A 16,923-nucleotide genomic window follows, 5' to 3' on the forward strand; every position below is an offset into this window, starting at 1 on the left:
AACCGCTCGCTCGATTTCGCTTGTACGTTTCACAAGTAACCGCAGCCGAGCGCGCGCGACGGAAGAAAAATAGAAGAGGAAAGAAGCATCCTCGTCGTTTTTCTCGCAAGCTCTTAACGATGATTAATTCCGCCAGGGGATGCGCGCGACAACGGCCGCGGCGCGGGCGTTACACCACCGAAACACGCCGCTATTTTGACACGCGGTATATATTCCGGAGGTTGCGGCGAGTGCTTAAAGCGCTGTTCGCGTCGCAGCGATTTACTCGAGATGAGGGACGGAAGAATCTTTCTCCCCCTCCCCGCTCTCTCCGCGGGATACTTTTATTTACGCAGCGAGCAAATCTCGCAAAGCGGTCGCAGCTGCACCGGCCGCGCGCGCCAGCCTCTTCGCTTCATTTCAGGCTAGGTTTCGCGCGTAGTATTTCGGGATGGAAGTAAAGCGCATAAACCCTCGGATTCCCGCGAGTAGTTAAATCCCCGAATAACCAAACGTGTTACGTCTCTCTCCCTGTCGGATAATCACGAGTCGCGCTAATCGGATCGCGCGGATCGACCGATCTCGATTCGCGGCGCGCATGCGCGCTGCGATGAGTCCAGAAATGTTTCTTCCGCGGGATCTTGATGCCTGGTTAATCTAGGCCAGGCATCTCACGGGCTTCCCTGATTGTCGCTCGTTCGTAAATTGGCAATTAACGTCATGCGACGGAGTCGTCAACGTGCTTAAGGTAATAATTAAAAGATGTCTCTCTTTCCTGTGCCCGTGTCGTAAAAACACTTCCCGCCCCCTAGCGGCGATCGCTTTAAAAGGTCTGCACCGCGATTCGTAACACGTTGCGACCGTACGTAATACGGCTCGGCCGTCACCGGATGCGATCGGTCCCACTACCGGAAGCGATGTGCCTTTCCGCCGCTCGTGCGCGCGTGTTCGGCGTGCGTTATTCGTGCAGTGGTACAAGTTCCTTTGCTGAACCTTATCTGGTTCTACAATGTATACAGATACAGATCGTACAATCTTGTATCAATTCTATTCAATTATAATCTTATGTAGATACAATTGTATGCTTATATACTTTTTTCAATCGTGGAAATACGTTTATTCCAAAGAAACTTCGAAACGATTTTTATTCGTTCCAACAACTTTATTCCGCTGGATGCAATGTCTAAAATATATTTTCGATGTACCGTCAATCGCGTCACGAACGAAGCATTCGTGCGAGTCGGTGAACACAAACCTGCGAGCGAACGGGGGTGTATTTATTCCAGCGAGAGAAATGACGTCAAAATCGTATCGCATGACGCGCGAGGTGCGACGAGAGAACGCGACCGACACGCACGGACGTGGAAATGCGTGGAAACACGGCGATCTAATATTTCCACAAGGATAATCCACGAAAATAACGTTACGCAGGTCCAAATCTCGAGACGGTACGATATAAATTGCGTGCCACGTGTCGCTTGCGAAAATTATAGATTTAACGGTCAATTAAGCTTCAAACGAGCGAACGTCTTGAGCTCTCGTTAATTGGACCACGCGCGTGATTAGCGCGAATCCGGTTACAGGTGTTAGAAGCTAATTAATCGACATTGTCACGACCGCGCTTTTTATGCCGCGCGCGCGTCGTCCGGCTAGTCTAATGGCGAACGAGTAACAGTATTTTTCTTTGCCCGCAGTCCTGGGCGGCCGCCAAACGTGGAGAACAGTTACGTCGCTTCACCTATGGCGGTCCCGGCGAGATGCAGCGCGAGTGATAATGACGGCGACGGGGAAGCCGCGGACGTGCCGCGCACCGAGCGAGAAGCGCGAGCATCGCCGGCTCGGTGAGTTTTTCTCCCTGCGAATATGTACTTTTATTTTTATTTTTTCTGAAATACGGTGCAATATATTTCTCTCGGCTGTGCTTTAAATTTTTGCCCGTGAAAAAGGGGAGCGTAAATGCACGCGTTTCTGCAAGCCGGAAACCGTCGCGTAAAGACCCATGCATCCAAGCTTTTAGATATTTTTACTATGGATCATTATGTCGTAGAAATATTTTGGCATTTGGCATAATTGTAAGTTAACTTCAATCGTAAACTGTGAAAAATATAAAAAATATAAGAATAATAATTATTTTCAAAATAGTTTAAGCCGCCAGGAAATCATGAATAATATTTATAATATTATATTGGGTTGGCCAAAAAGTAATTGCGTTTTTTTTTATATAAATAAAAGGCGAATTTTTCATGGGAAACAAAAACTTTATTAAACAATATATTGTCCATTTTGTTTGATTATCTTTTGCCATTTTTCAGGCAACTTCATGATTCCGCGCTCAAAAAAGTTCTTTTTCTTTTTCAGCAAAAAACAATTCCAAGAACGATTTGATATCCTCATCAGCAGTAAAGTTTTACCATTCAAGGCGTTTTGCAAAGAACGAAACAAATGGTAATCTGATGGTGCCAGGTCTGCCGAATATGGTGGATGTGGTAACATCATGGTAACACATCCCATCCAAGCTGCAACAATTTTTCACGAGTGACCAAACTTGTACGTGGTCTAGCGTTATCATGGTGAAACACAACACCTTTGCGATTCACCAATTCTCGACGTTTCTGTTTGATGGCATCATTTAATTTATCCAGTTGACGACAGTATACGTCTGAATTAATGGTTTGATTCCTTGCAAGCAGCTCAAAATACACAGTCCCACCAGACTGACAGCATAATCTTTCTTTGGTGAATATCTGCTTTTCAAGTGCTCTGAGCAGGTTCATCACGCTTGCTCCACGATCTTTTTCGTTTGACGTTGTTGTAGACGATCCATTTTTCGTCGCCTGTTATCATGCGTTTCAAAAATCGATCATTTTCCTCACGTTTCAAAAGAGAATCGCAGATGTCAATACGCTTAGTGAGATGAATTTCTTTGAGCTCATGTGGTACCGAAATATCGAGCTTACTAATGTATCCAAGTCGTTTTAAATGGTTTTCAACACTCGATTTCGATATGTTAAGATTCTCAGCAATCTCTCGTGTCGTTAAACGCCGATTCGAATCGATCAGTGCCTTTATTTTGTCATCATCAATTTCGATTGGCCTTCCTGAGCGTGGTGCATCTTTCACATTAAAATCTCCAGATCGAAATTTAGTAAACCAATTTTGACACTGCCGCAGTTTTGAAGCATCTTCGCCATATACATCACGTAACTTTGTATGAGCTTGCACAGCGTTTTTCCCTTTTCGGAAGTAGTAAAACAAAATATGAGGAAAATGTTCTTTTTGATTTTCCATTTTGAAATCGACGGCAAACAAACAATTGTTAACGAAATCGTGTACTTTCTTTTTCTAAAACAAGCTTGAACCGTGAGTTGTTAACCTACATAATGAACTTGCGGTTTAGAATGAAGTTAGTTACATTTCAAGACATGTATGTCCATCTATTGTAAAAAAACGCAATTACTTTTTGGCCAACCCAATATAATCTATTTTAGATATATAATTATTATATAATATATTTTATAAAGTGATAATAAATTATGATAAATAAAAACTGATAACAGGATCGTTCCGGAATAACTGTTTGAAGTGTCACGGAATTGTCATTGCTGGTTTCCTTCCGTTTTCTCGCGAACGATCGGCCGGTTTCCCGTGAAATTCGTATCGCGTCGGGTATCCGGTAATGCCCAATGAAAACTCTCGCCCGAGTATAATGCCCGGATTACGCGGGAGTGCCCACAATAGCTACATTATAGTTATTGCCGTTAGTACGGACGCTGATGACAGCATTACCGTGATTGGCAGTTAACATAATGACCGTCGCTGACCAGCGTCTAGCAGTGACACGTACGTACATACGGGCTTTCTGGACACGAGGTCGACGACCCTTGACCCCGTGCCGGCTAGATACGAGCATTTCCTGAAAAGGAGAAACAATTGGCAATCGGCGCGATCCCGAACAGCGGCTCGATCGCATTAGGACGAATAGAATAATGCTTGCTGTCCAGCAGCGAGCGCTCTTCTGTGCATGCACGCATGCATTCGATGCGCTCGACTTGGAGCGAAAAATACGCGCGCGAGCGCGCGAGATCACGCCGTTGTTGATATCGCAATTAATATTAATTGGGGCAAATCAGAAACACGACTATGATAGAATGCGTCCACTGTCTTCTTAATTAAAACTGAATAAATTTCAATTCCAGTTTGGATTTTCTTGATGCAGTGACGACAATGATTGTCGCTTGAATTATGCGAAAATTTAATTTAACGTATACAAACGTTTTTTATCATTTAGAATAAGATTAATATTATTTGATGAGCTAGAGGCTTTCAGTTAGTGACGACAGCGCGACATTTTACGACGTCGCATTACGACATTTTCGTTCCCGAACGGCGCAATCTTTCAATCTTAAAAGTATCGAAGCTCTCACGATTATATTCCGCAAAAAATAAAAGATTACAAGCGTGTTACGTATGACTAAGCTAAGGGCGAAACATTATTTACCGGGAAATTGCGGGACACGCAGTTAATAATTATAATATAATCACTGCCGTCGCTTATTAATGCGCAGTGGTTAATCGATAAGCAGCGCCGATAACGCCGTAAAATTGGTAATTATACTCGCCCGATGATGCATAATTACACGTCTTCGTGATCCTCGAGCGATTCATATATGGCGGTATCGTAAAAACCATTTTCTTCTTTTATTTAAAAATCTTTTTCTGCCGCAGCATTCTCTCTCTCTCTCTCTCTCTATCGTCTCGGAAAAAACATTACGCTTAAACGAACGCACGTGTTCCGCGTGACGTAACGCGTTGACGAACGAGAAACGAGAGGTCCCTGCGTTCCGCGAGATCCGCGAGTGCGCAAATTGGACACGATGTGCGGGGCTCGCGCACTCGAGATAAATAAATATCACGGAGGGGCCCGGGATGATGCGGGCGGGCGTCGTGAAAATCATCAGCCTTACCCGCCGCTTGAATAAATTTGCAGGGACCTCTCTATACGTGTCCCTTTTTTTCCGCGTCGGTCCCCTCGACGCTCCCCTGTCGCTTGACGAAAGTGCCACTCGTCGGAATCGGGCGTGATGGACGCGCAAAGTTACCCGCTTGCAACGGGAGTCGTGTTCCAGCGTGGCGCGATTTCAAGCGCGTCGCCCAGAACAGCGTAAATCATTTATTAATCGTCTCCGAATTGTTTCAGTCTCAGTTCCAGTTTCATCTTTTGATTTGCATTTGAAAGAATATTCGAATATTATAATATATTTACTAAAGATTCGTGGTTACACACATTAATTTCCTGAATTATCTCTCAAGCTATATTTTTGTCCTTCGAAACACGCGCTTGTCCGCTCGTCGCCTCGTGTTCTCCGTGTCGCGCTCGCGCAGGCCGAGCTTTTTCCGGCCCGGTTGATACTCGTTTACATCTCGCGTTTACATCCGCCTGTCGGCGGGGTACACGTGGTCACTGTTTCGCGCGTGCCGCGACGTAAACGCGCTGTCACGGCGAGGCTCGTCGCTCCGGAGGACCGATCGAGTGTTCCTGGATTGACCTTCTTTTCAATTGGAGGAGAGATCAATGCGATCGAAGTACTACCATGTGTATTACTAAATCGTTAAAGCAATGGTGGTCTCAGTTTCCCTTGATATGCACTTAACATCGATAGAATGATCTAGATGAGGCGAACGGAGCACCAGCGTTACATCAGTTCTGAATATCAATGTAAAATCGTAACTTTTTCGAAAAATATTATTCATGAAACTTAAAAAAATATAAAATTTAATTATATATTTGTTGTATATTCTAGAGTAAATTTTGTATTATTTGTATATTGTATTATATTCACAATAAAAATGCCACATAAGGTATAGTTACTTATTATTCGTTAATTTAATATTTAAATAAAGATATACAATAATTACGGTTGAGATTCTCATTTTAAAATTATTCATAAAATAACATTGGAAAGTAATTATCATCATCGAGAAATAATTATTCGAATTTAATCGAATCACTGAAAAATAATTTTAATTCAAAGCGCTCAAGATTACCCTATCTTGGCGTCGTTGATACGGAACGCTCGTGCCACAAATACGACGAAGTAATCATCCGGCGCGTTTTGGCAACGCGATACGCTAACGATAATGACGCTCGCTGTGGACCGCATGAAATGCAGGCTCCACTTTTTGCGTATCCGTGTGGGGCACGGATACTTTCTTAGCGCGCGTCCCCGGGACAAATTCGACTTCTCCCCTTTCTCTCAACCCTTCTTTTTTCTCACGCGAGAACGAAACATACCAGCGTGCGTGCGCGCGCGGGCGCGCGGGCGGGCGCACGTCCAAAAATATATCCCGCCGGAATATGAAACCAGAAGTAACCAGTGGCAAGGGCCCCGCCGGCACCGGCATCTGGCACGACCGACAAAATATAATAACATAGCGCGCGTGCACAACCGCGTGTACACGCATACATGCACGCACGCACGCACGATAAGTCGCACTCCTGGATAATCTCTCGCGGAGGATCGCATGCGATCGATACCACGGATTTTCGTCCCATCCTCTTCTCGATGTATTAGACATTTTTTTTAACCGAAATTTCAGTGACAGATATAGTTATTCAGGAAAATGGATTATTATTTCTTTGATAGATTATTATTTCTGAATTTTGAATAGATTATTATTTCAATTACATTATATGAAGTTTTAAATAGTTACTATTTTTATTTCTATACGTTATTATTTAAATAGTAAATTAAAAAATAGATTAAACATTCTAAATGTTGTCATGTAAATTTATAATAACATGTATATAACATAATATTGTACATAACGTTAATAAGGCAAACAAAAGATCTATTTTGGTTGAATCCATGCGCTCCGCGAGTCGATTCGACGTGCTCGTCTGACACGCACGCTTCCGGGGTGTTGCCAAAGGATCGCCTTCCACGTCCCGGCGCTTTTTTATCCTCCCCGTACACGCGACACCTACGGGAACGAGCTTCCGGACGAGGACGTGACCGTGTTTCCGCATCACACGGTGCATCGCGCGAGAAGACTCGCGTAAAGCCGGCGAGCGCGGTTTAAGCGTGACGACGCGATGATCCCGGTCGGAAATAGACAACGAGGGACCAAATTAACATATTTCCTGCAATCGCGATATCCGTATAATTTTTCAAACCGATCCTAATAATAGAACGATCTCTCGTGGAAGCGGATACCCTTCGGCGCTCCTCGATTATCATTTCACTTCAGTAGCCAATTTACGGTGCTCTACATCGCGCATTTTATTATATCCCGTGAGATATTAACCGCATTAAGGAGCGGTTACCGGATTTTTACGGAGCCGCCACCATCCAGCTGCTAACAATAAAATACGACCGACTGGCGATTGAAATGTAGAAGGCCGGCCACGCACGAGGCCGGCTCGTAAAATCTCGCTTCCCGACTGTATTACCGTACTAATTGCTAAGGAAATCCGGGAAACCGCTTGCGAGAGAGCACGAGGCTTGCAAGCCTGTAGTCTCAAAAATCATCAACGGCACTAAAAAACGCACGGGCGGATTTCTTAAGGAGATGACAGCGATATATTTCTCATAGCCATAGTGTGTATTCTGTTCTAGAATGCATCCCCATCCCACCCCCAATCAAACAAAGGTCCTAAATTCACCCTTGAAACGATGATGACGACGATGATTCATAATCAAGCCGGCGCATTATTGCGCGCCGGTTACTCGCAAGCCGTATCGTGGAAGTCACGAAGAAGCATTACAAACGGACATCGCGTGAATCGGTCGCTCGGTTGAATTCCGTTAACGCGAATTCCGCGATTCTAATGAGCAAAGCGAGAAAACGCGCGTTGGAGTCTTCTGGATTCTCGTCTGGTCGCATGATCGCGTGAACCGCCCGAAGCGATATGCGCCGGTGGCGTCTTTGCGCACGAGCGATCAAGCGGATCACTGTAACCGGGCATTACGACTGCGGTATCGATCGCCAACAGATCCTCGAGTGGCCGTGATCGTCTAGTGGTTAGGACCCTACGTTGTGGCCGTAGTAACCCAGGTTCGAATCCTGGTCACGGCAATCTTGAGAGTACGCGGCGAGGATTTACTTTTTTTCCCGATTATTATTACGTATATTTTTGCCTTGGAAATCTTGAAAGTGGAGGCTGCAAAGCCTCATTTCTTGATACGTTGACGCGAGCAAAGTTTATCGATTGTTTCTCGATGCACGCTGCGATCGTTGATTGCATTTCGTGGCCTTGGCTCGATCAAGCGAAATGCATCGGAGATGTCTCGTGAGATTGCGATTTACCATTGTTTTTTCAGTAAGCCTACGGTAAAATTGAGAACCGCAAGTGTTTTTATGTGTTTGTATGCACATTTTTGTTAAACCATACGAATTTTATAATGTGGAACTGCTGTTTTTCACAACGGTAATTATGTACTTTAACGGACCCAGCCCCGATGACCTTGACCTCGACATATGTTGTCAAGGTCACCCTCCTGAGTGACCTTGAAGAGGTTTTAGCCGTCGCTCGTTGTTTATTAAGAAGTTATTAACAAAAGAAGTTTAATAATTTTGCACGAATTTTCAGCTGTCCACACGAAGCAAGGGCTTGAGTTTGACATATATTACAAAGGTCACCTTCCTGAATAACCCGCACTAGGTTTCACCCTTCGCTCGTTGTTTGTTAAAAAGTTATTAACAAAAATGTTTAATGAATAAAGCATAATTTTACGATACCATATACGTTTACGAAAGAGTATATTTGATGGAATTTTAGCTTAGGTTAGGTTAGGTTAAGTTAAAGCAGAGAATACTTTGTATTTAACTGTTTGTGCTTTTGGTAAAGTGAAGAATACTTTGTACTCATATTAAAAGAAACTATTCTATATATTAACAATTCACTGCTTTAAATGACTTTCGTTTCTTCGTTCATATACATATTCGTCGTTTATATCTTTCAATATTCAATATTCTTTCAAAATAACTACTATATTTTCGAAACTTCTTTTGTTAATAACTTTTTCATAAACAACGATCGACGACTAAAACCTAGTGCGGGTTATTCGGGAAGGTAACCTTTGTAATATATGTCAGTATCATGTTCTTGCTTCACGTGGACAGCTAAAAATTCGTGCAAAATTATTAAACTTTCTTTGTTTATAACTTTTTAACAAACAACGAGCGACGGCTAAAACTTCTTCAAGGTCACTTAGGAGGGTGACTTTGACAACATATGTCAAGGTCAAGGTCATCGGGGCTGGGTCCGTTAAAGTACATAATTACCATTAATTAATTTATACTATTTCTGCATACTGTTCATATAACAAATACAATCTGCAGATGCAACAAGTTTAATGTTTACATTCCAATTCCACTAACTTAAAAATCGCGTAATTGAATGTATGTTAGCCATTAATCAGAGCTGCGTGCACGGAGAAATTTCTTGATATTTCGATCTAAGGAAACCACACGTGCGCACGCATACACGTACATGCCATGGGGCTCGGATAACGCCGTGTCGTGACTATACCATTCTAGCGCACATAAATCACACGTATCCGATATTTGCTTTCCACTTTGGGGTAGCTGGTCTGCCGAAGCTTTCCACGAAGCTCGTCTGAGATTTTGCTGAGACTCGCACATAGCGTACCGCTTTCGCGTGTCAAGCGAAAACAAATTGACCACTGCGAGAGCGTATCGTAGATAATTCGCCGCAATAAATTCACTTAAGTTTCCATTCGCACAGCCGTGCCTGCGAACTTCTCTCTCCAGTTTTTTGTGTATTTAACGCGAGAGCGCATTATCTCCCGGAGAACCCGTGTCGCACCGATTTATCTGAAATGATCGGACGAAAAGTTTGGTGTTGAAAAATACATGCTGAGAAACGTATCTAATCAACGAAATGATTATGGAGTTTGCAAGTAGATTACACCATCGTCGTATAATTCTATGGAAAACATCCGTTTCACGCGATTAACATAGGTGTGTACGTTATTGTCTCGTAGGGTTCGATTTTCAAGTCTCGCCGCGCGCACATATTCCTGTAACTTTCCGCAAGTCTCACCGCGCTGATCAAAATCGCGAAACAGCGCGGAAGGGTTGGCCGAACCTGGTCGTCCGGTTCACGGGATTTATTCACGAGACTCATTTCTCGAGCTGCCCGTCTTATCTGTCGCCCGAGAAATGGAGACTTAACTCTCGAATGTCTTATCTGTTGCTTAATCCGTATCTGCAAACAAACCAGCATCGAACACGGAGATATGACACGCGCGGGCGGACCAATACGTGACATTATCTGATCGAGGCTGCGTGTGGAATATCACTTTTTTGTCCAAAAAGAAATATACAGGGTGGCCCATTTTAATTTATACAGTCGATTTTTTAAAAAACTAAAAGAGATACGAAAAACTGTTTCAGACAGACATGTCACGATTTCGAGGGGGACATAAGATGATACCATTGGTTTGACCTTGAATAGTCGTTTGAAGGCCACGCGAAGATCACCTTCAATTTCTTAAATTGAAACCCCAACTTTTTATTGCAGATTCTTATTCTCCATCGAAAAGTAAGTAACTTTTGTCTGAAACATTTTTCCGAAAAATGTCATCTTATGTCCTTAAAATGTCCTCAAAACTCATCTTGAAGATCATTTTAAGGACATAAGATGACATTTTTCGGAAAAATGTTTCAGACAGAGGTTGCATGTTTTCTCGCGTAGAATCCGAATCCGTAATAAAAAATACCATGTCTCATTAAAAAAAAATTTCAGACCGGAAGTTAGAATTTCGATAAACAATGACCCGTCTAGTTGTATCCACATTCTCTGTCATGTATGGAGATCAACGTTCGAACAGTGTATTGTCGAATATCGACAATGTCAAACGTGATTACGTAAATCGGTATTCGACAATACACTGTTCGAACGTTGATCTCCATACACGACAGAGAATGTGGATACAACTAGACGGGTCATTGTTTATCGAAATTCTAACTTCCGGTCTGAAATTTTTCTTTAATGAGACATGGTATTTTTTATTACGGATTCGGATTCTACGCGAGAAAACATGCAACTTTTGTCTGAAACATTTTTCCGAAAAATGTCATCTTATGTCCTTAAAATGATCTTCAAGATGAGTTTTGAGGACATTTTAAGGACATAAGATGACATTTTTCAGAAAAATGTTTCAGACAAAAGTTACTTACTTTTCGATGGAGAATAAGAATCTGCAATAAAAAGTTGGGGTTTCAATTTAAGAAATTGAAGGTGATCTTCGCGTGACTTTTAAACGACTATTCAAGGTCAAACCAATGGTATCATCTTATGTCCCCCTCGAAATCGTGACATGTTTGTCTGAAACATTTTTTCGTATCTCTTTTAGTGTTTTAAAAAATCGACTGTATAAATTAAAATGGGCCACCCTGTATATATAAAATTGTTCGTCTGGAAAAAATGAGAATAACGGTCTCAGCGGATCTTTCGGAAGCTCGCGGAAGCGTGCGATGCTCGGCGATGTGATAAAGCTGTCAAGCTCCGCATCTGCACCTCAATCATCGGCGCGAGAAGCGGTTTTATCTCGCCACTGGATCTGACTGCGCGCAGACAGCGCGCGAAACGAGAATGAGAAAAGCGCCGGCGAGAAGGCGCGATAAATGTCAGCGATGAAACATGGCAAAAAACGGGCGATAGTATCGGGGATAACCACTCGATCTCGCGGCTCGATCTCCGCGGGTGGACCGCGACCCGACTGAATTTGCACGCATGTACGCGCCAAGCTGGATCGGGACCGGGAGTCCGCGACGCGCGCAGAAATTGCAGATGCGCACTAATTATGGTCGCGGCGAAGAGTAAATAGATTGACTCGGCGCATCCTCGCGACGCTGCGTTCGTGAGCGCACGATGCATGCGTGCACGCACGCACGTATCGCCGTGTGAGATTCACGGGAAGCGAGGCGGAGCGGCACACTTCCAACGATGTATCTGCCCCTAATTACACCTTAACAACGCGATCCACCGACGAACGTGAACATTGCCGTGCGTTGCTGCCAACCTTGGTGATCTAATTACGAGATCGACGAGGGGATGCGCGCGAGATTCGAGGAGGGCTCGGATTCATTGGCTCGTGCCCGCTGGATCGTTGGGCGGCCTTAACGAACGCAGAAAAAGTGCTCACGCAATCTTTATCTTCTGTTCCCCGTAACTTTTATCGATGAAGATTCCGTCGTCGACTCCGACGTCGTTTACCGTGTTCACGCCGGGGAATAAGATAACATGAAGAGAATATAAATTGATAACACATGATGTTGACATATCGAGAGTTCTCAATCAAGAAAATTATTTTTCTCTATTTTTAGAGAACAGATACAATAGCTTTATTTATAATTTTTTGTTTAAACTTGCTGCGCTCCTTTGCAGATTTATTTAACGCATGAACGTTACTAAACAAAATTTAGCTAGTATTATAAATATTATATTAGATAATCTAAACATTTTAATACTTGTTATAATATATAAATGCTAATGGAACTTTATTTAAACATTGTTAAACTGTATGCGCGGAAAATATTGGAACTAGTCAAATTAGATGCGCCCATGAATTGTGAATTGACAAAACAGATGCTTTAGAATTCGTCAGTTTCAGTTTCTGCAACGACAAAATCACTTTCACTTTACTTTCACGAAAAGAAAAGACATTCGAGATCTAATTAAAATGTCAAGATAAACGAAGGTAAAAAAGTTCCCCGGACATTATCCACTTTACAATTTGTTGCAACATCCCTAAAGGGCAACATCCTTAAACGATAAACCGGGATCGTAATTACAGACGACGCGTTTTAAGATAGCCGATAGGATTTCTCGCCGATAGGAGGGAAACAATCGGCAACGCTCGCGGTTCGCGCATCGCTTCCGATGGCGAATCTCTTCCTCCCTTTTATCACCGTGGATAATTAAGCTCATGAATAATTGAAGACGGGCGTAATGCACTTAAGCTCGATAACCATCGCTTCTATCCTCGAATAATTTATCGAGTTTTTTTCCTCTTTTCCTTTTTCGCCGCGAATAAATTACTGGCCTCTCGGGCGGGAGTTCGAGGTTCCGCCGCGGAGTGAAATCGTTTACGACTCAATCAGCGTTTACGGCTTGTTGAATCAGACTCGAATCTCTCCTAATTGCAATCTATGCTGCTCCTAGGAAAAAGAATCTCTCGTTATAACGCCGCTATTTATTATAGACATCGGGAAAGGGTGGTGACGTCAGATGTGAACAGAGGATAAATACGACAGCTTCGTCGAGTAGACTTTAGTAATCGATCGGTTCTTTATGCCAGCAAAAAAAAAGAAAGATGCATACGTGCTACGCACAGTATGAGGATATGATTTTACGACGTAATTTTACGGCTTCTTCGATCATTTACGGCTATTCGCCGATGCGAAGAGATCGTTTCCTCCGCGACTGGAATTCCAGGTTCTCAGGAAGGTGTTCCCGCGTCTCGCGCGTGAACCGAGATTTAAGGGCTGGGGGTGCACATTAAATCTACCAGTGGGAGAAACGCGTCTGTCAACGAGACAAATATCCGCCGCATAAATATTCGTTTTTGTCGCGAGCGTAGGGAAGGATTCATCGCGCTGCACGCTCGTCGGCGGTATCCTTTTCGCCTCCCCCTTTCTCGTTTCCCCCGACAGCCGAGTCTAGGAGTAGCAGCAGGAGGTGCCGCGCATCGCCCCATAGAATCTGGAGGAGCATCCGCGCCGGATGCATCCGCAGGGACGCTGCATAAAAGATTCATTTCTTCCTCTGCGCTCAGCGGTGCCGACGCATAAACGGAGTTCCGGTGATTCCATCAAGCTGAGGACGAGCAATATCGATCGAATATGCGAGCGACAATAATAATAGAACCCTATAATAATCTATTTTTGATATTGGCGGGAAAAAAGGATTATTGGCGCGATTCTTTCCGCGCGAGGGTCCGCGCTATTTCTCTTCACGGCAAGTGCGAAATTTATTCGAAGATAATTATTCCATCATGAATCAACGACAACGTATGTCGAGTGATGATGATGATGATGACGGCGACAACAACGATGACGACGATGCCGGTTATTATCACGCATTAAAATGTAAACTACATGCAGCGGGTTATCGTGAGTTCTCGAGCAGCGGTTCTCATTGCCGGGTGCGCGCGTATCAACGCAAGAGTGACGTTGTGGCTTTTATCAATTTTCCCCGACGGAAAAACTGAGTCGTGCGCGCAACTAAGCGAATCGCTTAAATGAAATTGTCTTGTTACCGCGCCCCATTATCGGCCATATTGCCAAGGTCATCATCGATAATGATAATCGATCATGAACCAGCGCCAACGCGTTAATCGAAAATTCCATTTTCGAGGGAAAAAATTTCCGCGCGGCGAAACGCCGACCGACAGTTTTCGCAATAAAAGAAGCGATGAAATGATTGGACAGCGTCGCGCTTAATTAAATCGTTTGACTTAATGACGTCAACGAGTGGAAGAGCCGGCTCGTTAGCGGATGAATTCGGTGAGCAAGGAACTGGATGAAGGAGGTGGAGTATCCGAAGAAATCGATTCAAATGTTGCAGTCTGAAATCCGCTCGTGGATTCGATTAAGGGGGGAGCCTGCTTTAGAACGTTGAAAATAAGGTATAATTTTACGAATTGTTTTTGGAGAAACTATACAGCGGATCATTATAAAACTTTGATGCATTTATTAGTACATGTTTAAAGATAAAAAAAATTATTTTTTTATTTGAATATATCGCCTGTAGAGGTCGTCCTGGAGGCATCTTAGTGCAGCCGGCATTGTAAATTGGTGAGCATTCTCCTGCCTCCAAATTTCATCGAAACTGAAAAATTGAAATATTTTCTCGTTATTTATGAATTCCCATCGTCGATGAACCTTTAATATTCATAAAAACATTAAGTTAAACAATTATTTTTGCATGAAAAAGTTCAAAAACTTTGCCTAAAAATCGTACTTTTGTGTTCTAAGCTCCACCATTTTGGCACTTTTCAACTTTTTTCTTCTCTCTTTGGTTCATCGACGATGGGAATTCATAAATAACGAGAAGATATTTCAATTTTTCAGTTTAGACGAAATTTGGAGGCAGGAGAATGCTCACCAATTTGCAATGCCGGCGACGCGGCTGCACTAAGATTTCTCCAGGACGACCTCTACAGGCGATATAGTCAAATCAAAAAATAATCTTTTTATCTTTAAACATGTACTAATAAATGCATCAAAGTTTTATAATGATCCGCTGTATAGTTTCTCCAAAAACAATTCGTAAAATATACCTTATTTTCAGCGTTCTAAAGCAGGCTCCCCCCTTAAAGCGCGAGTCGATGCCGATCGTTATCGCGACTGCGCTTCACGCGATATTCGCCGATTATGCATCGCCTATGCAGAGGCTTCGGGCCCCGAACACGGGCCTTAAACGGCATGTAATATTCGGCGCATCGATTTTGTTTGAATATTTCACGAGGAACAGGATCCGAAATGGAATGCGCGTGCAATTTTTTTGTGTCTCTTGTCCCCTCGCGAGGATTTTAATGAATTCTTTCGGCTCGTTTGAGCGTGGCTAAGTAAATCCACCGACCTGAGCCGAAACATTCTCCAGAAGAATAATTGGAATATCTTTTTGTTCGGAAAGTGGATTTGTGCCTCTCGATCTAGCAAACAATTTTACTAGATTATCATTCTTCTGAAGTAGGCTACACACACATATTCAATGTTTCAATGTATGCATATATTAGAAAAAACGGGAAACAAATTTGAAATATGTTCGGGTTTCCCATTTTTCCCATTCTCAAGTTTTGGATTTTCCACTCCAGAATATTTCGATGCAGTACATTTCTGCTTGGGATTTTTAATTATAGATTATCCCAACCATAATCCATGAGTTTTTAGAGAAATCAAACTAGATCCCACGTAGATTCCAAAATATTTTCTACTTTATAATATAATTTATATTGATATAACAATCTGAGCGTCCAAGTAGATTTGCTGATTGAAATACGATGATGATTCAGACGTGACGATGAAGTCCGCTCGGTTGCGATACAAGTGGGCGGGAACGCGCAACCGTTAATGAATTTAGTCCTTTTTGAAGAATATATATAAGGCCGTAAGAGGAACACATAAATAATGCGGCCGCGTGCGGAAGATCGCTTTCGATAAAACGAGAGTGACGTTCAACAAGATCCCGTATGGCGACCATTCGAGAGGAGAGCAGGTTTATTATTCCATCGACTCGTCCTCTTCTGCTCTCCTGCGTCACCGTTGCTTTGCATGTGTATCACGTGTCGTAAAAATATTTAATTTATTATTCGTGTTTGCAGAAATGATTTTGTGACACGACTGTTTGATTACCAGAGGCGTAAAATGTCATCAGATATTTAATCAATTTCGAATTTAAATTTAATATGAATGCAGTTTAAATACAATTCAATTTAATACATCTGTCAAACTTCACCAGATAAAATTAAATTAAATTCGAATATTAAACTGGATTTAAATTCAAATTTTTATTCATATGTTCATTTGAAAAAAGAGTTCAACAGATGAATCTGATAATCCGTGAAATTTTTGATTCTCGAGTAGAATCGATTCTTCAATGAAAATAGTCAGGTATCGATAAATTGTTTTTTAATTTTAAAAAGTACTGGAGAACCAATAAAGAATATATATATAATTTAAATAACATATAAATGATATTTAAATAATATTATAGAATCTGCATCCGGAAGCGTAATCGCGCATCTTCATTCACTCAACTCGCGTTTGTCTACGCGGTAACGAGGCTCAATTGTCGCGTCCAGTTAATAAAATGCAATTAAATATTGTGCAGCTGCATAAGGACTCCGAGAAGGGGAGGGGGGTGCGAACAAGAATAGCAGACAGTTGCAATCGCCGATGCGACAGCGAGAG

At 42.6% G+C, this 16,923-nt stretch overlaps 1 non-coding gene across 1 annotated transcript; it reads left to right on the plus strand.

Annotated features, from left to right (window-relative positions):
• Positions 1–7,983: 7,983 nt before the first annotated feature.
• Positions 7,984–8,055, plus strand: Trnah-gug. Its single transcript has one exon. It is a non-coding gene; the product is annotated as a tRNA-His (tRNA).
• Positions 8,056–16,923: the final 8,868 nt, after the last annotated feature.

Source organism: Ooceraea biroi, chromosome 1 (genome assembly GCF_003672135.1).
Source record: "Ooceraea biroi isolate clonal line C1 chromosome 1, Obir_v5.4, whole genome shotgun sequence".
Lineage (NCBI taxonomy): Eukaryota > Metazoa > Arthropoda > Insecta > Hymenoptera > Formicidae > Ooceraea > Ooceraea biroi.